This window comes from Triturus cristatus, chromosome 5_1 (assembly GCF_964204655.1).
Source record: "Triturus cristatus chromosome 5_1, aTriCri1.1, whole genome shotgun sequence".
Classification (NCBI taxonomy): domain Eukaryota; kingdom Metazoa; phylum Chordata; class Amphibia; order Caudata; family Salamandridae; genus Triturus; species Triturus cristatus.
Window position 1 is genome coordinate 4,891,846 of NC_140587.1, and position 24,997 is coordinate 4,916,842.

The following is a 24,997-nucleotide window of genomic DNA, read 5'->3' on the forward strand; positions in this document are numbered from 1 at the left end:
AAGGCACCAGAAGCAGGAGGGCCCTTGGTGCGAAAAGTTTGCAGTTTGAAAGGGCAGACTGACTGTGGTATGTGATCAGCCGCATGGCACGACATTCCTTTTAGATACCATTTTAATCACAAATTTAATGAAGCTGCAACTGTAACTGGAAAATTATCCTCACCAGAGACACAAACTCCATCTCTCAATTGTGCCAGTATCGCAGCACATCTTAAAGCTCAGAATTGGGCCAACAATCCCTACGCATTATCAATACTCATCTCCTTAAACCGAATGAAAGCCGATTCTGTGTGGGACCCAGGGCATTTTCCCTTGCAGTTAGAGGCGGACACTCGTTCCCACACATACAGCAAAGTACCTCGGCTGAAATTGTTTCCTCAAATCACTCTGCCTCCCAGGCCCGCGCGGGGCCAGGCACCGGCCCGCCGAGACTATCGCAGCGTTACTTAGACTTTAAAGAAGAGTTAGAAATGTTGCCAATTTATGACACTTAGACAGCTTTTGCGGAACTCAAACCCTTGTCCTGTGTGGCCCGTTCCAACCACCGGTACAAGACGTACCATTGAGCAATAGCTCCTGGTAAAGCGCGAAGCCATATACCTTTGTTCGTGTTGCCAGCAAGCGCCACGCTAGATTCCCCGTAAATGCACCTCACGTGCGGGGCGGCCATTACTGTGAACAAGCACATCCGTTGAAGGATAAAAGTAACGGGTGGCAATTTGGATCTGGTCATGCAACATAACTACCCGATTATAGGTCACAAAATTAGTTGCTTGCCAAATTCTGTCCCTAAGGGACCCCAACCTTAAGGAAGGGTACCGCACATCTGGTGGTGCAGCACCTGGGGGAGGTAATGACAGCATGAGAAATGAGTGGCTAGGGGAGGACGGCGCGCGCGAGGAATGGGCGGCAGGTCTACTGAAGGTGACTGGAGGATGTACGAATATTGTATGTCTCCCACTGCGTCGTGCGGTCAAGAGGACGAGGAGGGGGCGGAGACAGTATAAGTACCCCTGTCTCCTGCCCGCCCTCGCCGGAAACAGCTATCTGTTGGGGTCTCCCCCGGACTAGCCCAGGGACTCGACCTCCCACCCCTGTGCCTTCCTGTGGCACTAAGGCGGCCGCCCTCCAAGGGGCGGGCCGCTGCGCAACCCCCCCCCCCCCGGTAGCCTTACAAAGATGGCGGGTGTCGTTTGGAAGCCAAGCGTGAGGTCTATCAGCTCCCGTTGGTTACAAGCAGTGGTGGTTTGCCATTGAGGGCGTTGAGGTCTCGCCCAACCATTCTCAGCTTTTCCTTTTCAACAGTAAACAGTGCAAGGTCGGAAAAGTCTTACTTTTACGTGTCTGCCTCTGCTCCATTTATTCGGAATCCAGCCTTGTTAGAAATGAGGGGGCTCTGGTTGACGCAGGTGTGAACCCACAACAAGCAGGGACCCCTTACCTCTTGTCAGGGCGAAGGATGACTCCCCAGAATAACCCCTGCTCACCCTCTAGGTGCGTGGCGCGAGCAGTCTAGGCTAAGTCTCAGGCGTACACGGTTAAGCAAATGCAATTACACATACAGTAAACCCCCTGCATGCACCACAAATGGACACCAATCCGGTAGTATATAAAAATAAGCTTTTATGTAGTTTCAGCAGAGTTAAATACAAGGCCCAGTAACGTTGAACTGATGGGGCCACAATTCTTTAGGAATACGGTAAAGTTCTCTTTGTACGGAAAGTTCTTTAGGCGGGCACAAGGTGACTGCAGGCTTCAGCACACTTCGGCTGAAGCGGCGACCGGGAAGCACACGGCAGATGACAGGGAAATCAGAACGTTGCGGACCCTGGATCCGATGTGAGTTCGTGGTCGGAGTGGTAAGTACAGTACCTTGTCTCTTGACGCAAAGGTGGGTGCGGGATTTCAGCGGCTCTTCAGCAGAAGAGCGAGGCGGCGTCCGGGGCTCCCACACTTCACGATGGGGGTCTGATCTTCAGGCTCACGACCAGAGCGGGTGTTGCAGGTGGCGGGTGAACAAAGCGGGGCAGCCGGGCACGCAGATGCGTCCGGGCCGTCCGAGGCTGGGAGATGCTCACAAACGCCGATTCCGGCGGGAGGGTGAAGGTGCACAGCGAGCCTCCAGCGAGCGAGGTGACAGGGCAGCCCAACACAGCGTAGGGGGAGCGGCTCCGATCGAGCGAGGCTCTTCCCAAGGCGGGGGCGGCTAAGCAGTCCTGGTCACGGCTCAGGGAGGGACTGCGGCACGAGGGTCACAGCTCCGGCGAGGGAAAGGACACCACGGTCTAGCAGCGGGCGAGTGAAGATCAGGTAGAGCCCAATGGTCCTGGGGCTCCGTTCAGGGGGCAAGCTCAGTTCCAAGCCCTTGGAGATCGTTTTGGAAAAGCACAAGTCTTGAAAGTAAAAATAAAGCAAAGTCTTCAGCAACAGTTTCTCTTCTCCCCTTTGGCAGCGAGGTCACCACTGCAGGCCAATCCCCCAGGATAGGGACAGTCTTCCTCCTACAGCTTTCCCGGTGCCTCCTCCTCAGGCAGAGATTCTTCTTGGTCAAAAGCGGATCTAGTTTCTTAGGAGCAGGGCTCCTCCATTTATACCACAAATCTTTTGTTCTCCCAGGCCAGGGGGGCCCTTGCCTAGTTCAGTCCGGTTTCTGAGCACTTTGTTTACGTGATGCAGGCTTCTTCTTTCAGAGTGCAGGGCAGAGTCATCAGACGCTCCACAGGGGGTGGAGCCAGCCTCGAGGTAGCGGAGCACTGTCCTATTCAGAACCTAGGAGCACTCCTCCCACCCATCCACCTGTCGATCGTCCCATTCATACCAGGCTACCTAGCCCTGCCCATCTGGGTTCCCCCAGCCCTGTCACTCACACCAGCCAGACATCAGATACACACCACGCAGAGGCGGCTGAAATGGTTAGGCAAGCAAAGGCCAACTTTCTAAAAGTGACATTTGCAAACCCGGAATATTAAAATAAACCTTGCGAAAAGATGTACCTTAACATTCCGAGTTCAGGCATACTAAACTCGATCTCCTACCATGTTCCCTGGGTCGGTTAGGATCATAGGGTGTAATAATCCAGGCCGCCCATACTGGCCTATGAGAACAGGGTAGTCTTACAGTAGTGAACAACAAAATGGCGGTCGTTCACTACCAGGACATGCCACGCATCTAGGCTTGTCCTACCTCAGGCTCACAATGCACCCTGCCCGTGGGCCTACCAGAGGGGTGACTAACATGCAGCTAAGGGAAGGTTTCGGGGACCGGCAAGTGTGGGCACCTGTCGGTCGGCGTGTCAGTACCAGACTGCACGCAGGTTCTGCGATGGCAGACCTTAGACGTATTTTACCGGCCGCTTCTGTGGGTGGCACAACCCGTGCTGCAGGCCCACCAGCGGCGTTTGCCTTTACATGCCCTGGCGCTCCTGGCGCACTTTACTGGGGTCTGATAGTAAATCAAACAATCCAATCAGGGAATCCAACCAACATATACAATTTACAAAGGGAGCACTCGCACCGCGACACTGGTTGGCAGTGGCACAGCGCGCTGAGCGGCCAACACCATAAACACATGAGGCACAGCGACAAAAAGAGGGAGGGAGACTCACGCCAAGGTGCCAGGTCTAACAAGCCTGTGCAGCCGGGCATGCTTCACTGCGCATGCGCGGAGAAAGGCAGGAATGAGGTCTGTTCAGTACCTGCATCCCACGGAGGTAGGTACAAGGTGAGCTCTTGCAAAAGGTTTCTGGGCGCTGGACTCACCGAGCCGGTTCTCACACCTTGAATTAAGCTCACCACTTCCCCGAGTTGCTTCTCAAGCCCCTTTGGAGCTCTAGCTGGGGGCCCTGGGACCGCTTTACAGACACTGGTCTGTAAGGTTCGTGTCCGTCCTGTGAAGAGAGGAGCCCATAGCAGCGGTTAGAAGCCCGAGGGCGCAGAGGGCGGAGCCTGCTGCTGACACCCCTGAAGGTAGGAGCCCAGTCCGAGGTCACAGTGAGGTCTGGGAGGTGAGGTGCGTAGTATGCACATCCTGGAGCTGCGGTGAGAGGCCTGCGAGCGGAGGGGCAGGTCCGAAGCTGCTGACGCTAGCGCTATGAAGGGTCGGACTCGGTTAGTGTATAGAAAGGCTCCGAGGCGCTGCAGGAGGAGTCACAGTGAGGTCTGGGAGGTGAGGTGCGTAGTGTGCACATCCTGGAGCTGCGGTGAGAGGCCTGCGAGCGGAGGGGCAGGTCCGAAGCTGCTGACGCTAGCGCTATGAAGGGTCGGACTCGGTTAGTGTATAGAAAGGCTCCGAGGCGCTGCAGGAGGAGTCACAGTGAGGTCTGGGAGGTGAGGTGCGTAGTGTGCACATCCTGGAGCTGCGGTGAGAGGCCTGCGAGCGTAGGGGCAGGTCCGAAGCTACTGATGCTAGCGCTATGAAGCCTGCGGTTGGCACAGAAAGGCTCCCAGGCGCTTTAGGAGGAGTCACAGTGAGGCCTGGCGGGGGGAGGGGAGTCTCATGCACATCCCGGAGCTGAAGTGAGAGGCCTGCGAGTGGAGGGGCAGGTCCGAAGCATCTGATGCTAGCGCTATGAAGGGTCGGTTAGTGTATAGAAAGGCTCCGAGGCGCTGCAGGAGAAGGGCACACTGAGGAGCGCAGGAGGCCCGCGGGGGAGGTCGGGTGTGGAACCTTGTATCACATACCATCTGCATAGTGTAAAAGCCCCCCCCCCCTGCATACATGGGGGCCATAGCGGGGCTCCAGGCCCCCTGCTGGGACCCACTGCACGTCTATTTGAGGCTGAGGTTGATCGGATTTCGGAATGGCCATCAATTAATGAAATGAGAATAAACGAGTCCATCCGTAGCAGCCAGCAGGCTATATTTCAAAACACAGCAGGGCTGGCCCAACCCTTCATCCTCCCAAAGCCACTAAAGTGTGGGGGGCTTTGCTCTTCTGCAGCCCCGGCTCCGGCAGCACCTGTGGTTGCTCCTGTGGGAACCCTGTTTCCCTCGACTCGTGTTTCATTAACACACTCAGCACTGGTGACAAACCCGTGACTCGTCTCTCATTTCTAAGGCCCAATACTTTGGGGCAGATTTATGTTGCACTTGCGCCACTTTTGCGCCGCCGTTGCGTCACTTTTGTGACGCAGCAGCGGCGCAAATCCTGCGCCATGGTGCGGGGTATTTACAACGTGACGCATCTGGGACATGCATCACGCTGTAAAGCCCTGCGCCACATGTAGGCGTTCCAGGGCAGGTGGGGGCGTTCCGGCGCAGGAACGCCTCCTAAAAGTGGCTGAGTGAAATCTACAAGATTTCACTCAGTCACTTTTAGGCCCATGCTGCGTCAAAACCCTGCGCCTGCCTAAAGCGGGCGTAAGGATTGACGCAGCATTGTACAGATAGGGCCCCCCAGAACATTGCTGGAGCTGCGTCGTGCTTGCGACGCAACTCCAGCAATGCGCCACTTTTACGGCACAGATGCGTCACGCATCTGTGCCGTTTTTGCCCCATGGTGCGCCGCATTGTAAATGCGACGCATCCATGGTGGCGCAGCTGTGGCGCATAATAATTGGCGCATCCCTGCTGATATGCAGGTATGCGCCAGTTAACATAAATCTGCCCCAAAGAATGGACGGTTCGGACTCAAGGCTTTGACAGTTTACTTCCTGCTCGCCCCCCACCACCACCCCCACCATTGTTTGTGTTTTTCAAATCATGAAAATATTGGGAAGAAATCTGAGTGCCTCGTCTGAGCTGTCTGTAAACCCTGTGCATTTTGTCAAATTCATTTCAAAATTCTAATAAAAAATGCCCTCTTAAGGCACATTTTTAAAGACTCCGACCCCATGTGCTCTTAGCAGCAAAACTGCCCCTTCGCTCCAAGAGACTCTGATCACCTCTTGACGTCTCACCAGTTTCAGGGATCAAAAGCCGCCATTGCAAAGGGGGAGCAGTGGGTGAGAAGGGGTAACAAAGGGAGGAGAGCAGGGGATGAGAAGAGGGTAACAAAGGTGCGAGAGCAGTGGGTGAGAAGGGGTTAACAAAGGGAGGACAGCAGTGGGTGAGGAGGGGGTAACAATGGTGGGAGAGCAGTGGATGAGAAGAACGTAACAAAGGGGGAGAGCAGTGGGTGAGAAGAGTTACAAAGGGGGAGAACAGTAGGTGAGAGGGGGTAACAAAGGTGATAGAGCAGTGGATGAGAAGAGGGTAACAAAGGGGGAGCAGCGAGTGAGAAGGGGGTAACAAAGGTGGGAGTGCAGCAGCAGAGAAGGGGGTAACAAAGGCGATAGAGCAGTGGATGAGAAGAGGGTAACAAAGGGGGGAGCAGCGAGTGAGAAGGGGTAACAAAGGTGGGAGTGCAGCAGGAGAGAAGGGGGTAACAAAGGTGATAGAGCAGTGGATGAGAAGAGGGTAACAAAGGGGGAGAGCACTGGGTGAGAAAAGGGTAACAAAGGGGGGAGCAGCGAGTGAGAAGGGGTAACAAAGGTGAGAGAGCAGTGGATGAGAAGAGGGTAACAAAGGGGGGGAGCAGCGAGTGAGAAGGGGTAACAAAGGTGGGAGTGCAGCAGGAGAGAAGGGGGTAACAAAGGTGAGAGAGCAGTGGATGAGAAGAGGGTAACAAAGGGGGGGAGCAGTGGGTGAGAAAAGGGTAACAAAGGGGGAGAGCAGTAGGTGAGAAGGGGGTAACAAAGGGGGAGAGCAGTAGGTGAGAAGGGGGTAACAAAGGGGGGAGAGCAGTGGATGTGAAGAGGGTAACAAAGGGGGGAGCAGCGAGTGAGAAGGGGGTAACAAAGGTGAGAGAGCAGTGGATGAGAAGAGGGTAACAAAGGGGGGGAGCAGTGGGTGAGAAAAGGGTAACAAAGGGGGTAGCAGTGGGGGAGAAGAGGGTAACAAAGGGGGGAGAGCAGTGGGGGTGAAGGGGGTAACAAAGGGGGAAAGCAGTGGTTGAGAAAAGGGTAACTTATCTTGTGAAGTACCACAAACTGATTTCTGAATTCTTAAAAGGTATTACAGTTATAAATGATCAAGGATAGGCATCTGATAAAGACACAGAGGGCTCTGGACCTCAGGGAGAGCCAGTGTGGGCCAGTGTGTATGTGTGCTGAAGTCCAGCATGAGGAACACGTGGTCACTATGCGTGGCATGCATAGCATGTCCTGAATGGCAGAGTGTTGCTATCTACATGTGGCATCCAGTTTTGTGGTATTTTTGGTCAAAATGATCCTTTAGCGAAACATGTATTATTGGGGCCACTTGCCATGGACCTGTTGGTTATCTATCAGTGGGCTTGATTTAGGTATTCCCTGGCAGCGCGTTTATATTTGGGTTAAGAGAGACCCCACCTGTGATCTGTCTTTAGGTAGGCATGGGTGCAGGTCGCAGGGCCGCTCTGACCACGTATCTCTGACTCAGGGTTGATGGAGAGTTTATCTTGAGTAAATCTGACAGCAATGGTGTGAGTTCACTGGATCTCTTAAAAATAATATGGCAGTCACTGGGGTCATTTTTATCAACTTTCTCAATAGCTTTGTAGAGTTGTCATAGTGTACATTGGTATTGTTTTTACCAATATTGACATGTTTTGCATTCCAAGATCATGACATACATTGACATAGCTTGCACTGGTAACAGCATTGTCATTTGTACATGCATGATGGCATACATTGGCATTGCATGTATGAGCATTGACATTGTGATATGGGCACAGGTTATGGCATATGTTGGCATTGCATTTATGAGCATTGACATTGTGACATGGGCACAGGTTATGGCATATGTTGGCATTGCATTTATGAGCATTGACATTGTGACATGGGCACAGGTTATGGCATATGTTGGCATTGCATTTATGAGCATTGACATTGTGACATGGGCACAGGTTATGGCATATGTTGGCATTGCATTTATGAGCATTGACATTGTGACATGGGCACAGGTTATGGCATATGTTGGCATTGCATTTATGAGCATTGACATTGTGACATGGGCACAGGTTATGGCATATGTTGGCATTGCATTTATGAGCATTGACATTGTGACATGGGCACAGGTTATGGCATATGTTGGCATTGCATTTATGAGCATTGACATTGTGACATGGGCACAGGTTATGGCATATGTTGGCATTGCATTTATGAGCATTGACATTGTGACATGGGCACAGGTTATGGCATATGTTGGCATTGCATTTATGAGCATTGACATTGTGACATGGGCACAGGTTATGGCATATGTTGGCATTGCATTTATGAGCATTGACATTGTGACATGGGCACAGGTTATGGCATATGTTGGCATTGCATTTATGAGCATTGACATTGTGACATGGGCACAGGTTATGGCATATGTTGGCATTGCATTTATGAGCATTGACATTGTGACATGGGCACAGGTTATGGCATATGTTGGCATTGCATTTATGAGCATTGACATTGTGACATGGGCACATGTTATGGCATATGTTGGCATTGCATTTATGAGCATTGACATTGTGATATGGGCACAGGTTATGGCATATGTTGGCATTGCATTTATGAGCATTGACATTGTGACATGGGCACAGGTTATGGCATATGTTGGCATTGCATTTATTGGTATTGTTGCTGTCGTACCTGCACATTCCACAGTATTCTTTGACATTGTATTTACCCATTCCAACACTCCCCCCTCTAGTTGATTCTTCAACTACTTTATCCTCCTCATATGTCATGACAGTTTTAATATTCGAAAGTGCGTTGTGTCTGTAGTGTCCGTTTCTCTTTCCCTAGCTATGATAGCATAATACCTAATTTGAGGACTGTGTTTTTACAGCATGAAGCCACTACTTGTAGGACACCACATAACGGAAGTACAAAAATGGAAACTGCCATCAGTGATGTGAATGGTTTCGACATCATAGGGGGGTCCACAAGAACATACTATGCAACCAGTCCTGCTCCGGGGCACCCCTCTCCCAAATCGGCTGGCAGATGATGCAGTTCTCTGATGGCAAGTGCGAGTGTCCCATTAGTGGACATTTTACCTTCCTTTCCGCTACAATACCCTCCATTTTGTTGTTTTAGGGGACCTTAATCTCCATTTTAAGGAGACGAGATGTCGTTTGGCTACTACTCTCACTGAGGGTTTGGAAACACTCCGCATATTTTGAGTGATGCGTTAGACCCTATTTTCTTGCAATTCTGTCAGAGTGACAGCGGACACTCGTCTCCCCGTAATGTCGTCAGACCATTATGTCATCTCCTTTCAAATTGCTCTTACCCGCTTAACGCCTTCGATGAATGACTCCAAGCAGAGCAAGTCAGGGAACTGGACCAAGGTACCATCTGCAACTGGCTCAAAACTGCCCTATTTTAAGTGAGTGCGTTCATGTGGCTAATCAAGCTCTTGATGTGATCGCGCCTCTGACTCATCGTACTATGAGGCGAGTCAGACCTTCCTCAGAATGGTTGAGTGAGGAGCTTTTCCAAGAAAAAAAGACCTGTGAGCACCTTTGGTGCAAAAAATATGATGCCATGAGCAAATAAATTTACGAGAAGGCTTTAAAAGAGTGTCACAGACAGATTAGAGCCACTCGTAGCGCCTACTATGCAAGTGAGCTAGAGTTAGCACATAACTCATCCAGAGGGCTTTTCTTTATTGTAAAATCTCTCTCCTCCTTGGAAAGGGTGTCTCTATCTGTTACTCCAACATGATTGCCGTATTCTTTTTTGATAAAGTTGTTAATATCTGTACAACCTTCCCAGAAAGCTCTTCTCTACAAAGTCCTGTGGCCAAACACTGTCCTCCCCTTTGGTGCCCCTTAGGCGCATCCTGTCTACCTCGGGTTGGATGCTGTTAGGCTCTGTACAGTACAGTGCAGTGGGGTTGGTCTTGTGCCGGGTGATGTTTTACTAATGCCCCATGAGGTTCTACTCTATGGGGATGGATGTTTGCTCTGATCCTTCATAGGTGCAGATGGATGAGGCATTTTGCTCCTTCGGGGGCTATCGCCTGAGATAGAATAAGCCGGTCTGCACCTACGGTGTGAGGTATCAGTGAACATACATAACATGACCTGTTAGTAGCTTGTGTGCCTGCGGTGGTCATGTGTTAATACCAGGTATTGTATGTGAGGTGAGAGAGGCCTCTGCGCACGCGTTGCAAGAAAGTAGAAGCAGAATTTACCAGACTAAGCATATACTAGTGCCTGAGGGGCTCAAGAGTACCTAGGATAAGTATGGTGTGCACAAAAATGCAAAATGACATAACTTAGAAAGCATTTTGTGGCTGTAGAGTCTTCTTTGGGTGAGGTGTCAGTTGTCTGGGTGCCCAGAGGTGTCTTGGTGTAGTGTAAACAATATCTTCCAAGGCATTTTTGCAAATGTTCAATATATCCTGTATTACCTGAGCAACTGGCCTTCTGAAAGAAAGTCTTTGAAAGCTTTGGTGAAAGGAATGGCGGCCGTGGCAGTGTCGGTGCACGTTCAGCTCGATCACGGACCTGTAGGATAAGAGCTGTGGTTTTGTGGGTTAATTTGGAAAAAGCACATGATTAGGCAGTTGTCTGGAAAATGCCTGCATTTACACGTTACCGATGCACTCCATGCTTTAACCGTGAGCTAAAGATATCCTCATGGGCTACTGAAAAGGAAGTGCTAAGGTTTTCAGGAGGATTGTGAGTTTGAGACTGTTTTAAGAGGTGCTAGAAGTTTAAGGGAGTAGTGGGTGGCAAACTGTTTGAATGCTATTGTATTTTGGATTCCCCCTCTCCTAGCCATGGTGGGGACCACGCTCTTTCGTGGGCTGTTTTTGTTTAAAGGCGTGATGCTTTGATCGAGGCAAAGGTGTCCTTTTGACCTGCGTGTGCTGCGTGAAATTGTGAAGGGAAGTGGGTGTTTGGATGTTAGTTTAATCGTTCCATTATGTATCCTTGGGCCTCGGCACGTGTCATGGAGCAATGTTTGTCCCTAATTAAGCTGAGTAACCGGGCTACGCTCTTCTACTGGAAGGGTCGAGAATCTTTGGCAAGTTTTCGGGCTGGTCCCGGTGGGCGGTTACCCATGTTTATGGGCGTGGTTTAGTTTTAAGACTAGGACACTCGAGGTGGTTGTATAGTCGTGTGTGTGCCCCATGTGGGAACCTGCAGGGAAATGGCTGGGACTGTGCGTGTTTGCAGTGTTTTCTCAGTAAGAGTCAGGGGTCTCGTTGGAACTTTATGTGCGTGGCCTGATGGTGGTGGTGCTAATATATTTGATGGATTTTCCTGTGGACAGGGGTCATGCGATTGGACTTTCCAGGAGGTTTTGATAATATTGCTTGCATCATGGCCAGCGCTGCCCTCTGTGTGTTAAGGAACCAGGCTCCCGATTCTGATCCTGAAGCATTTGCCTTGTTTTGGAACTAAAGAGGGGCCTCTATTGGGTGGTAAACCCTGCGGTGGGAGTGACTTAGGTAGTCCACCAAAAATTGGACTTAGGTGAGCAGTCCTGGGTGCCTGTTTCTATGCACCAGCTGGGGGACCACCCAGTTCCCACGTTAGACTGTCCTCCACAAGGGGCGTGGTAAGCCAGCCTCACCCTGGGGGACAAACAGCAGTGGGGCCATGGGACCTCTGCGGGTACCCAGATGACGAATGCTAATGCGGACTCTTGGTCAACATAGCAGGGCCGTCCTGAAGGCTGACTGTGGTGGCAGGTAAGAAAATGTGACTGAGAGTGGTATGGAGGGAAGAGGTCATTTTAGGGAATGGCCTTGGACTATGGTACTTTGGGATTGTTATAGGGCGCTGCCACCCCAGACAGTCACTCCACCCTTCTGTGGCTGTGGGTACAGCCCCTGCGGTACTGAGCTCCTGTCTGTTGTGGCGACTGCCCTGTCCCCGGCCAACCCCCTGGTGAGGCAGCTGCAGTCTGGTTTCCTTGAAGCTAATTGTGGAATTTATTTACATTGTTCTGCGCTTGGATTTGGGGGTGGATGCTCTGTGGGGGCTGTCCCGGTACTATCCCATTCTGATGGTGGTAAATTTTTAAGCAGCTTTGGTTAGCCATGTGGCCCATTCCGTGACAATAATGGCACTCTACAAGGCTAGTTTGGACTCAGCCTCTCTGGCCTCAGCAACCAGGATTGGGCAGACACCCTCTGGGGTCCATAAGCAGAGCTCCGTTTGAGACGTGTGCCATCTGAACATTGGGGCTAGCGTGGCCCCTCAAGGGCGGTCTTCTTCAGCTTATGTTGTACCAGTTTGGCTCCGTCTTTCTGGGCCTGCTTTTGCCTTCCCTGTCCTTTTTCTGTCTCTTCCGGTAATAGTGTAGTATGTGGGCCTGTATTTCACAAAAAGGTTTGATGTTTAGCCCTTCTACACTATCTAATCCAGGAGGGATCTTGGTGAGTAGCCCTCTCTTGGGGATTTTGTAGAAGAATGAGACCTGGGGACCTGTCTCCTGCCCCCATCGTTCTCTAAATCTGTCTAAGAATTCAGTCTCTGTCTCCCCAGGGTTCATGATCGCAGCCATCAGTCCTCCTATGCCTGGGCAATCAGGGAATCTCTCCATTAGAGCTGTCCAGATTTGGTGTCTGAATGAGCTAAATGCTGCCCGTCATGTTCGGTGTTGATAAGAGTGACCGCGGGGCTGAGGGCTCGGTAGAACACTGTCGGTCTGCTCCCTGATGAGGCTGCGGAGTAGGCTTTTGATGTCTGTTAGAAATGGGGGTCTCTGGTTGGCAGTGGATGGCCACTGTCCAAGCAGGGACCCTTCTTCCTAAGTCAGGGTGAAGGGCTGCACCCCCTTGACAATCCCTGCTCCACCCTGTGGTAACGTAGCAAGAGCAGTTAGGCTAATCTCAGAGGCAGCGTGTAAAGCGTTGCTGATCATACACAGTAAATACAGTGAGGAACACTACAAAGGGACACAACACAGGTAGTTATCAAAGAAAATAGTTATATTATTAGAGACTTATCACAAGACCAAATAACGAGGAAATCACAATACTCTACATAAATAGTTCTCTCTGGATGCTGCAAAAATAGTTCCAATGGGTAAGGAAAAGTTCAGTTCAGGACAGTGGTCTCTGCGACCCCTCTTACTCACAGTTCTGAGATGTTGGCAAATAGTCCACAAGAAATGACGCTCCGGCGGGTTAGCGATGTTTTTCCTCACGTTCTGGTCACGGCCGCTCGCTAACGGGGGTTAGGGTCGATTTTCCGGACGCTCAGCCACTGTAGCGATGATTTTCGGGCCGCAAACGTGCGGGGCGATGATCAGGCCAGCGAGCCTTCAGCGGCAGTGATGCGACGATTTTCTTTATGCTCAGCAGCTGTAGCGATGATTTTCTGGCCGCAAACGTGCGGGGCGATGATTTTTAGGCTTTAGTGATCATTTTGTCGCTAAAGCCTCAAAATGAAGTCTACTGGTCCTGAGACTTCAGTCAGGGGGCTAGCTCTCTCTCTAGCCCTTGGGTGATTGCAGGTTCAAGATTAAAACGTTATCTTACAGCTCCTTTTCCCTCCTTTTTCCAGTCCAATTAAAACTACTGCAGGCCAATCCAGGGAACAGCACACAACACCAGGACTGTCCTCTCCTGAAGCTTTCTTCAGTTCCACGGACAGAGGATGGTCTTGAGATCCAGGGGCAATACAACATGTAGGGGTTTCAGCACAGATATTTATACCCCAAAAGTCTTTGTTCTAAAGAGTAACAAGTCACTGAACCCAGCCAGAAGCAGTTCTGCTCAGTCCTGGAGCACTTTGTTTACCAGGCTGCTGCTTTCCTTTCAGGGTGCAGGGCAGAGACATCAGACGCACCACAGGAGGTGGAGCCAGCATTGTGGAGGGAAGACACAGCCCTATTCAGGTCCCAGGAGCAACTCCTCCCACCCATCTAGATGCAGATCTCTCCATTCACCACTGGGACACCTCACCCTGTCTCTTGGAATTCCCCAGCCCTGTCACTCCAAACCCAGACAGCCAATACACATAACAGCAGAGCACACTGGAAGGCTTAGGCAAGAAAATACCTACTTTCTAAAAGTGGCACTTTCAAACACAGAATATAAAAATAACCTTCACTAAAAGATGTATTTTAATATTCTGAGCTCAGGCATACTAAACTCGTTTTTCTACCATGTTCCTGGGGTCAGTTAGGACTATAGAGTCTAATAGTCAAACTCCCCATTCTGGCCTGTGTAGAACAGGTAGCCTTACAGTAGTGAAAAACGAAATTGGGTGTAATTCACTACCAGGACATGCTACACATATCAGAGCATGTCCTACCTTACACATACAATGCACCCTGGGTGGCTTGCATGATGCCAAGGGAAGGTTCAGTGGCTGGGAAGTGGGTGCACTTCACAGCCAAGGTGGCAGTTCTAGACTGCACACAGACACAGCAGTGGCAGGCCTGAGATACACTTTACAAGCTGCTTCTGTGGGTGGCGCAAACCAGCGCTGCAGGCCCACCAGCAGCATTTGGTTTACCAGCCCTGGGCACACACAGGCCACGCTACTAGGGACTAACAGGTAAACCAAATAAGCCAATCATGGATATACCAATTCACATATCATATTTACAAAGGGAGAGCATATGCACTTTAGCACTGATCAGCAGTGGTAAAGTGCCCAGAGTCATAAAATCAACACAAACAGGTCAGAAAAAATACAGGAGGAAGGCAAAAAGTTTAGGGATGACCCTGCAAAAAGGGCCATTTCCGACAATGTCTTCTATAGCTATGGTTATACCCGCAATGTTCTTTTCGAAGCATGAGATCCATTTCCCTGCTCCGTCCATCAATGGGGGGGGGGGGCAGTTTATTCCTGAGCTCTTTTTTGTCCATCTGCGTCCAAGGCACGTAGATTGTTCATGCTGTACCTTTCTGCAGTAGCGGAAAAATCATGGCTCGGTCAGCTCTGTCCATTTCTTCCCAACATAGCCTTCCCATCGTCTCAAGCATGTAGGGGTACTTCCATTTTAAATCCCCCTCCATGCTGAATGCAGTCTCCAGAAATGGCCATGTCTTTAGGTTTGAAGGATCCCTCCTCTGGCCACGGACGGTCACACTGGCGGCCCTTCCTTTCAGTCCATCAGGCCAGCAGATGACAGAAAGGTTGTGCGAAGGGCTCGTCCTCTTCTCTGGATACTATTTCTCTAGGTCTGTCCAGCGTGTTCAGGGGGAGTGGCGAACGCCTTCATCGTCGCTCTCCTTGTGCTCGCACAAGGGTGCCATGCTGCTTCTTCTATTTCTCAATTGAGTTCCTATCAGACTTTCCTGACTGCTTATTTTCTGGTTATCTGATGGCCAGGTGATATGTGCGACTCCGTGAGGGGCCTACCTCCTGGCTCATTTCTGTGTAGGGCCTGAGGCCTAGCTCCTGCTTCCTCCTCTCTCTGCTTCGCTTCCCAGGTGAAATCCCTCTTTCTCTCCATCCATAACTCTCTTCTTTCCTCCAACTCTCACCTGGATGCTCAACAAAAGAACTCTACGAAAAGATCTTCTCTACCAACAACATTCAGCAACTCAAATCCAGCTATACAAAGTCTTCCAGGAGGTCAACCAAACCTGAGCACCCACGGACTGAAGCAAAGATCTCTGACATGGACCCAGATTACTTCACTCACCAGCAAACCAAGAATGATTCTCGTTCACACTCCAAGGGCCATCACCAGGAACTCCAAGACATCCCAAACTCTGCAAGTATGTGAAACATTTTCTTCTAGAAGCTGCCATCGTAAGAGCAGGACAAACGTGATCCCCTACTAGATGGAGGCAACTCACTGCTCAACAACCTCCCTGGCAAAGCATTAGCTCCCAAACCACAAGAAGATACTCTGACTTCCCCCTCAGCCACTGTCCCTGTCCAGACCAGCTGCATCGTCTCAAAGCTTTCATAAAAGATACCACAATAGACCAGGCCAAGAAACAAGCCACATCTGTACTACGCAAACAAATGAGCCAGGCTAGCTTGAATCCAGTGGCGCAGTGAGCAAGGGACCCACGTCTGGGCATACCTATCCCACTTAGGGTGAAAAGTGCTAAGCAAACAAATGATGGACGGAATGCTGAATAAATCATACATTCACCCCCAGTCAAGAGATCTGGGTTAAAGCCATTGTTCTTTTGCTCACCATGCAACACCAGTTTAGACCCAGCCATATGCAAAACAGTCTTGACCCTGTGCCTCATAGGAACAGTCCAGACCGAACTGCCAGGCCAGGTCCTCCCTGGACCGGAAACAAGCATCCTGGGATCGGTTTCTGGGTATTACCCTTCATCAGCCAGGCTAGCTTGAATGCAGTGGCACAGTGAGCAACGGACCCACATCTGGGCATACCCATCAAGACTGATATGCATATGGCTGGGTCCAAACTGGCATGGCATGGTAAGCAAAAAAACGATGGATTTAGGCCCAGATCTCTTTACTCTTGTTTTTGCATTTGTCACCCCGAGTGGGAAGGGTATGCCCAGACATGGGTCCCGTGCTCTCCATGCCACTGGAATCAAGCTATCCTGGCTGAAGAGTGGTGAAACCTCAAAACTGGTCCTAGGATGCTTGTTTCCAGTCCAGGGAGGACCTGGCTTGGCAGTTCGGGCTGGACTGTTCCCATGAGGCACAGGGTCAAGACTGATTTGCATATGGCTGGGTTCAAACTGGAACGGCATGGTGAGCAAAAAAAGTATGGATTTAGCCCCAGATCTCTGTACTGGAGTGAATGTATGACATTGTTCTGCATTCTGTCCATCAATTGTTCTCTTTCCACATCAATTCGGCATCTCAAAACCAGATGCCAATATCACTAGGCTGGAGATTAAAAGGTGCAAAACACTCAAAATACATCTACATTTCTGCACCCAGACTGCGGAACAATATCCTGTTTGACCGAAGCACATCTGCACCCCTCCTGCACATCTGGAAGAAACTGAAGGCACATCTCTTCATGGACCTTCAGCCCTAACACATGAGGTCTGCATTGGTCTCTGATCCCTGTTCAGTGCTCGGGTTGTCCTTCGCAAGTGCCACTAATACATACATGCTTTGCATACATCCCAGGTGCAGGTTCCAATGGTGGGATCTAATGTATATTTATGAAGCCCCGAAGGTACTTATCGACTTACTGGCAATCGGGGTCCAGTGTCTCATCCTTCCCCCGAGCTGCTCGTCTCACTTCTCTGCTCTCTCTATAATTCTTTGTGAAGCCAAGTTCAGCTGAGAGGCCTGCACACATGCACTGGAGGGAGAAGGAGGGGCCTTGTTGTTATTTACAGGTCTCAAAAGAATCAGGTCCGCAAGAAACACATATTCACGGACACAGTCAAAAAGCAAGGCCAGGTGCGTACCTGTAACTTAAGATTGGCTGCCCCCCCATCCCCCCCATCCTGGGCCTTGTATTACTGAGCAGGACCATCTGAGCTGTAATATGGGGATAAGGAGGAAAGCTTCACCTGGACCTAGTTGCCATGGAGATATGGCACACTGAAAACAAAGGTCACTCAAAACTAATTGGTTACCCTAAATGTGTGTGACTCACTTAAAATCTGCCTGGTCAGTTTGGTCGAGACTGCTGCCCTACGGAGAGCAGCTAAACTGCCCCCTTCTGGGTATCCAATACTAACCTTCCACCTGCAGGAATTACACTCATCTGTGTACAGAAAGGACAGGACCAAGGGCAGAAATCAGGACTCTCTTTTGCGTTGCCCCAGCTACTGAACTACCCAGCAGACACACTGCCCTGTTCATCCAAGACACTGCCCTGAGAGAAGAGGGCCTGCCCTGTTCATCCAGGACACTGCCCTGAGAGAAGAAGACCTGTCCTGAGAGAATAGGGGCTGCCCTGAGAGGAGACGGCCTGCCCTGAGAGGAGAAGACCTGCCCCGAGAGGAGAGGGCCTGCCCTGAGGATAGAGGGCCTGCCCCGAGAGGAGAGGGCCTGCCCTGAGGATAGAGGGCCTGCCCTGAGGATAGAGGGCCTGCCCTGAGGATAGAGGGCCTGCCCCGAGAGGAGAGGGCCTGCCTTGAGAGGAGAGGGCCTGCCCTGTTCATCCAAGACACTGCCCTAGAAGGAGAGGACCTGTAGTGTTCATCCAAGACACTGCCCTGAGAGGGGAGGGCCTGCCCTGAGAGGAGATGGCCTGCCCTGAGAGGAGAAGACCTGCCCCGAAAGGAGAGGGCCTGCCCCGAGAGGAGAGGGCCTGCCCCGAGAGGAGAGGGCCTGCCCCGAGAGGAGATGGCCTGCCCTGAGAGGAGAAGGCCTGCCCCGAGAGGAGAAGACCTGCCCCGAGAGGAGAGGGCCTGCCCCGAGAGGAGAGGGCCTGCCCCGAGAGGAGAGGGCTTGCCCCGAGAGGAGAGGGCTTGCCCTGAGAGGAGAGGGCTTGCCCTGAGAGGAGAGGGCCTGCCCTGAGAGGAGAGGGCCTGCCCTGAGAGGAGAGGGCCTGCCCTGAGAGGGGAGTGTGAGAAGGTGGCCTGATATATGCTGTCCACGAGTTCTAGTGGGCACCTTGTACCAGTCCAAACAACCCCTTATGGTGAATGGTTAAAGACAACCTTATATGAAAGCTATCCTAGTGGTAGCTATGGAGAGCAGCCTTCAGGCTAAGTCTTGAAGGAATGTAAAGCAGCTTGTTTTACCACTCTATAATCTCTTGAATGATCAAATGAAAGGACAACCACACCAGGAATATATTTAAAATATATGTATTTAGGTTAACACATACCCCTCTAGTCTCTTTATGAGACTGGAGTTCGAAGTACTTAAGTTACAAGTTATCAATCAACAGTAATAGCACAAATACACATTTGGGCCCTAGGGCCGTACCAAACCATATACCAAAAAAATGGTATAAGAACCACGACTGGAATAGGCACTAGGCCTAGAGCCTGTAGAATCGCTGCGACCCCAAGGAACCACCCAAGGTAGTGACACAGGGGGCCCACAGGAGCCGTATGCAGTGTGGAAACACAACCGCGGGTTCCCATTATCTTCTATGGGCAATGTCGCGGTTGGAAACTTAAAGATTAGGAACACTTCTAATCGAGTCTGGACCAAACCCTTTTGGACTTAAGAAGCTCTAGGGCCAGCACCCACGAGAGCACCGGAGTACTCTTGTTACCTCACCCAGGGAAGCCGGGTGCATAGGTGTCTTTTGGTGTTGGGTCGCGTCGTTGATTTCAATGGGAGCTGCTCAGGAAGCACTGCTGCCGGGAAGAGAAGTGTCCGAAGAGATCCAATCCTGGATCTAGGATGTAAGGAACCTGAAAGCAGAGGGGACAGAGTCTGGGTCACTTGCCAGTGACCGAGGGCAGGGTGGACCAATGCCCACAGATGTCGGGTGCTTCAGGTGAGTTGATGGGTGTCTTGACTCTTCAGCCACGAGGTCCAGGAGGCATCGACGAAGTCCATGAGCTGGATTCGAGATGTCCCACGACATCTGTCGAGTGCAGCGGTATCGGCGACCAGAAAGGACCCAAGAAGCCTTGGCAACGGCAAGTCACTGGAATTCACAGAAAGGACTGCAGTGCAGACCAGCAGGGTCTGGGGGACTCACCCTGTGAGAGTAAGTTGGGGCACGTCTGGAGCAAACAGGTAAGCCCAATCAGAAAAGGAGTCTCCTTCATGGGGACCAGCCAATGGGCTAGTGATTGTGAAGTAGCCTCGAGCGGTCGCACTGGAAGCTGGTCCACGGGTCACTCGTGCAGTGGAGGCCAACAATCTTCGGTGCAGGAGGTGCTCAAGGCTGGGCTACTAGGAGCCCAAAGCACAACTTCGAGGAGGACCAGGAAGATAGTGTTGCTGCAAAAGTTCAGTGTCCAGGGGTCACGGTTCCACGTCACCCACGGGCCTCAGCTTTGCTGTGGACTCAGGGTAGCCTCAGGGAAGACTGAAAATCTACCTCTGGTGATGCAAAGACATCGGCGTCCGGCGAGAGCTTCAGCGATGCAGACCGGTCAGTTGCTACTTTGGTGCCTGCCAAGCAGGAGAGTCACTCCTTGACCCCAAGGGAGATTTCTTCAGTCTTCTAGTCAGGATAGAAAGTCAAAGGTCCAGGATGTAAGTTGCAGAGTTTCGTCCAGGGTAATCTAAAGTCCTAGGGACTGGATTCCTATACTTATACTAAGTTTAAGGGATGGACTAACTCTAAGGCCCCACCTATTGGTGGGCTTGGAAAGAGGGGTGGTTACACCCATTTCCTTTGTCCAGTTTCGTGCCAGAGCAGGGGCAGGTAGCCCCTGAACCAGTTTGAACTGGACTATGCACAGGGACACCAAGTGTGCCCCCAGTGCAGGACTTTAAAGCACCAGAGAGTGCTCCCGCCCAGTCCCAATACACAGCTGCCTGTCTGGGGAGGTGGTTGCACCTCCCTTCGACAGGAAACCTATTGTCCAGGCCTCCCCTGCTGGAGTTTCGGTCAGCAGCAGGAGGCCAGACCCGTGTCTGTGGCAGAGGCATCCATTTTGTGATGCCAGGGCTCAGGAAAGTCCTACTGGGTTTAGCCAGTGTGAACATGTCTCTCCCTCTAGAAGGGTGGAATGCTACCCCCGCTGCCAGAACTGGCAGGGGGGTAGTATTCCAAAGCATTTGACACCAAACACAACATGTTTTGATGCAGCCATCCCAAAGTTAGCATTTACCGCGAGGTTATAATGCACTTGAGTATATGGTATGGCTGTATCACAGAATAGCCATAAGGAAGTATTTCCGAAATCTGCAGAGCGGGTCTGCTCATGCTTGGGCACCCTCTCACATAAAACCAAGCACTCTGCCTTCAGGATTGTCAAGGCCTGCCATATGAGTGGCTTATAGGTCTATATGTGTCTGTATATAGATGTGGATATAGGTAGCCTATACCACTGTAAGGGGTGCAAGCACACCCTTACCCAGGATGTAGTAGCAGACCTGTGTTGCCATTTTGGAGTGCTTCCCAGGGGTGGCATATTATATGCTGCAGCCCTTGGTAAGCCACTGAGGTACCTATGCCCTAGGTTCATTGTATACCATATACTAAGGGCTTATGAGGCACTCCAGAATCCAATTAGATATGTACCTAATTGTGAGACCGGCCTCGTGGCATGGGCCCTCCCGACCAGCAAGCCACCCTGCAACCGTACCGATCCCCGATGTCACAGACTTCCGGCAACCATGGCCCAACATCCCGATGGCCGGCCAGACCCCAACACGCATGCCCAGCCGAGGGAGAGAGAAACCCCCCAAGCCAGACCGGGAGGCGCCGTCCCTGTCACACCTCTGGTCTCTTCCCCAAGGAAGGTTTCGATCGGCCACCAGGCCCTCGGTGAGCGGGCGCCTCGCCTGCTGGGTGTCTGGAGTCCCTCCCAGACCCACCTGAACAGATCAAAGGGCCGAGCGACAGTACGTCCCGGCACACCGCCCCCAGGCACCAAGACCCTCTCGGCGAGGACTCCGGACTTCAAAGAGGAGGAGGAGGAGTATAACAAGGGGTGCTGAAGGGACGGGAGACAGAGAAGACCTGGACTGACGAGAGCCTGCTGACCTGGTCGCGGCTTGATCGCTCCCCGAACCTAAGAACGCTACCCGAACTCTGAACCATCTGAGCCCTGCTGACGCTGTCGTGGCTCCCCGAACTCTGAACCATCTGAGCCCTGCTGAGGCTGTCGCGGCTCCCCGAACGCTGAACCATCTGAGCCCTGCTGACGCTGTCGCGGCTCCCCGAACTCTGAACCATCTGAGCCCTGCTGACGCTGTCGCGGCTCCCCGAACTCTGAACCATCTGAGCCCTGCTGACGCTGTCGCGGCTCCCCGAACTCTGAACCATCTGAGCCCTGCTGACGCGGTCGCGGCTCCCCGACTCCGAAACCACCTGTGCCTGCTGAGTGACTCGCGGCACTCTCCTCCAAGGGAATCGGCAGAGATTGCCGAGAGAAGCAACATCCCCAAGCTCGAGGATTGAGAGCTGTGCGCAGGATACTCCGCAGAGACACTTAACTCAAAGACTGTCCCGCTACCCCCTTACCCCCATCACGAGACGGCCGCTGCTTGTGGCGCTGAGTCCATACTTGCATTTCGGATCATAAAGATCCCTTACGTCTACGATAAAGTATACTGTCTTACGAAGAACTACCGTGTGGTGTCCCTCTGTCAGAGAGTGCAAGCTCAGTGTGTGCGATCCTAGGTACGAGACCCTTCCAGGAAGGGCCTCCCTGCCCTTGCTCGGCCTAACTCTGGGAGAGGTGGGTCAACGGGTGGTCAGGAACGCATTCCGAAGCCCCCCCCCGGAGAACGCCTTCCAACATTTGGTGGCAGCGACGGGATCCGAGCCGACACCTAGAGATCGTGCAGTAAACGACTGACGCACTACCAGGAAAAAAATGGAAGGAGAAACCTCCCTAGGTGCCGCAGGTACCAACACAAGCCCGACATTTCGAGAGGACCAGTTGGAATATTATACGCACCGAGAATTAAAACAATTCTGCAAAGACCTTGGAATCGCTACCACCGGCTTAAGCACGAAAGAGGATTTCCAGGGAGCATTGAAGACCTGGGTCGAGGCAGGAGCTTCCCGGGCCCAAACAGAAGGAGAGCTGCCAAACGAACCACGAAGCATCCCGGGGAGGAGCAGCGCCCCAGAGGGGGGCCTATCCCCAGAGGAGCTAGCGGACCGAGAAAGGGGCCGCAACCACAAACTAGAGCTAGCAAAACTGAAAATCGAGGGAGAGCTAAAACTGGCCGAGAAGAAACTGGCAGTAGAACAATTACGCCTGCAAGGAGAACTCGAGGAAAAGAAACGACAGAGAGAACACGAAGAAAGAAAACTCCAACTAGAACACGAACGCAGCCTGAAAGAGATCGAGCTCAAGGCTAAAAGTGAGGAGGCCAGACCCTCGGGAAATCAACCCCTCTCCTCCGTCGTGGAACCAAAGGTCCACATCCCCAAGGATGTGGTGAAAGAATATTGCAAGAACGACGACATCCAGCAATGGTTCAAGGCCTACGAAGTTGCCATGACCTCCCACTGGGTCCCGCAGAAAGACTGGGGGGCTGGGTTGTGGGGCCGGTTCCTGAGCGAGGGGAGAGACACCCTGCTAGACCTGCCCTTCACGGTGCTGAACTCCTACAGTCACATGAAAGAGGCCCTAGTAGCCAGATATGGGCTCACCCCCGAAATGTACCGGCAACGGTTTCGAGACTGCAAAAAGATACCCGGTACCACATGGGTGGAGTACGTGAACTTTTACAGCCGGGCCTTGGACGGGTGGATCAAGGGCAGCAAGGTCTCCACCTTTGAGGAGCTGTTCGACCTAATCGCATGGGAACACTTGTCCGCCAATTGCTTTGTGGAGTTACGCCAGCACCTCCTGGACAGCAAGCTCACTGACCCTCGAAAACTGGCAGTCGAGGCTGACCGATGGGTGAACACCCGAGCCTCCCGGGGTCCCGTGGGAGACTACGGTCGCCACAGTCAGGGACCCCACCGCCAGAGGGGCAGAGGGAATCAAGGCCGACCGAGAGATATCCCGGGGGGCTCCCAGCACAGTCCCCCCAGAGGACAACCTCCGCACTTTCCAGCCCCACTTCCAGCCAGCACCGGGCCACCGGGGAGGTCGGGACCCCGAGTCAGGATCGCCTGTTGCCGCTGCCAACAGACTGGACACTATGCCAGTGACCCCCAGTGTCCCATGTACCAACGACCCGCAACAACAACCCCTCCGGCTCGACAAATGGCCTCCGTAACCCTAGGAGAAGAGATGGAAGACTCCGAAGTATGGGAGCCAGCCGTCATAGCCCTGGTCTCCCTAGGTGACCGAGAGATGGTCCCCGGAACACCCCTGCCCGCCAACATGAAGAAGTACCGACAGCAGGTGACGGTCAACGGTCACCGCGTCGAGGGCCTCCGCGACACCGGGGCAAGTGTCACAGCGGTCCACTGCCACCTGGTCTCCGAAGACCAGATCCTGCCCGACGCCTTTTGTCCAGTCATATCTTCGGACAAATCCGAGAGCCTATGCCGGATGGCCCTGGTCCCATTCGAATGGGGGGGAGTCACCGGTAAATTGAGGGTGGCAGTCCGAACCTCCCAGCCCGTAGACTGCCTCCTGGGCAACGACCATGAGAGTTTCCCGTGGGGACAAGTGGAACGAAGAGCCCATCTAGAGATGATGGGCCTACCCGAGTGGGTATGCGCCACCACGCGCTCTGACTCTCAGATTGCCTTCCTCCGAGGGAGGTGAGGCCATCCCGCTGAACACAGTCACCGTCCCCGAGGTCCGGGATGCCCTACCCGAGCCCGACGACCCTCGTCCGGAAGAAGCAACCATTCCCGATGACGGGTCGGTGCATCCAGATCCTGAACCACTGACCGAGCTCGGGGACCTGCCCGAGATGGCCCAGTGGCGCTGCGAGGGAGGTCCCTCCCGAGAAGAATTCTGCCAGGAACAAGCCACCTGCCCTTCCCTCATTGGGCCCCGACAACAGGCCGAAGCCCAAGCAGCAGGCGACCAGTCCGGAACCCACTGGGTATATTGGGAAAACGGCTTCCTGTACAGCGAACAGAAGTTGGCCGAGTTGGGATCGGCCCGAGTACTGGTGGTACCCCTGCGCTTCCGAAGTCTCCTCCTGGGCCTGGCCCATGATGTACCCCTGGCAGGACCCTTAGGCCAAGATAAGACCTACCAGCTACTCGTTACCCACTTCTATTGGCCCAAGATGCGAGCGAATGTGGAGGCCCACTGCAAGTCATGCCTCACGTGCCAGGCCAGCGGGAAGAGTGGGGGGAAGTGCAAGGCTCCGCTACAACCCTTCCCCATTGTTAGTACCCCTTTTGAGCGGGTGGGAATCGACATCGTGGGACCCCTGGATCCCAAGACCGCCCAGGGCCACCGGTTCATCCTCGTCCTGGTGGACCATGCCACCCGCTACCCCGAGGCCATTCCCCTCCGCACCGTGGCGGCCCCCGTGGTAGGCCGGGCCTTGATGGAGATCTTCTCCCGCGTGGGGTTCCCTCGCGAAGTCGTGAGTGATCGTGGCACGAACTTTATCTCCAAATACATGAGGTCCCTATGGCAGCAGTATGGGG

General features: G+C 52.5%; 1 protein-coding gene across 1 annotated transcript in view; it reads left to right on the top strand.

The window, feature by feature from the left end:
• The first annotated feature begins 3,866 nt into the window (after positions 1 to 3,866).
• LOC146829919 (3-galactosyl-N-acetylglucosaminide 4-alpha-L-fucosyltransferase FUT3-like) overlaps positions 3,867 to 24,997 on the top strand; it is a 99,225-nt gene continuing 78,094 nt past the window's right edge. The window contains exon 1 of the mRNA XM_085604191.1: positions 3,867 to 3,965. The gene's annotated coding sequence lies outside the window, so the exon portion shown is untranslated. The remainder of the gene's footprint in view (positions 3,966 to 24,997) is intronic.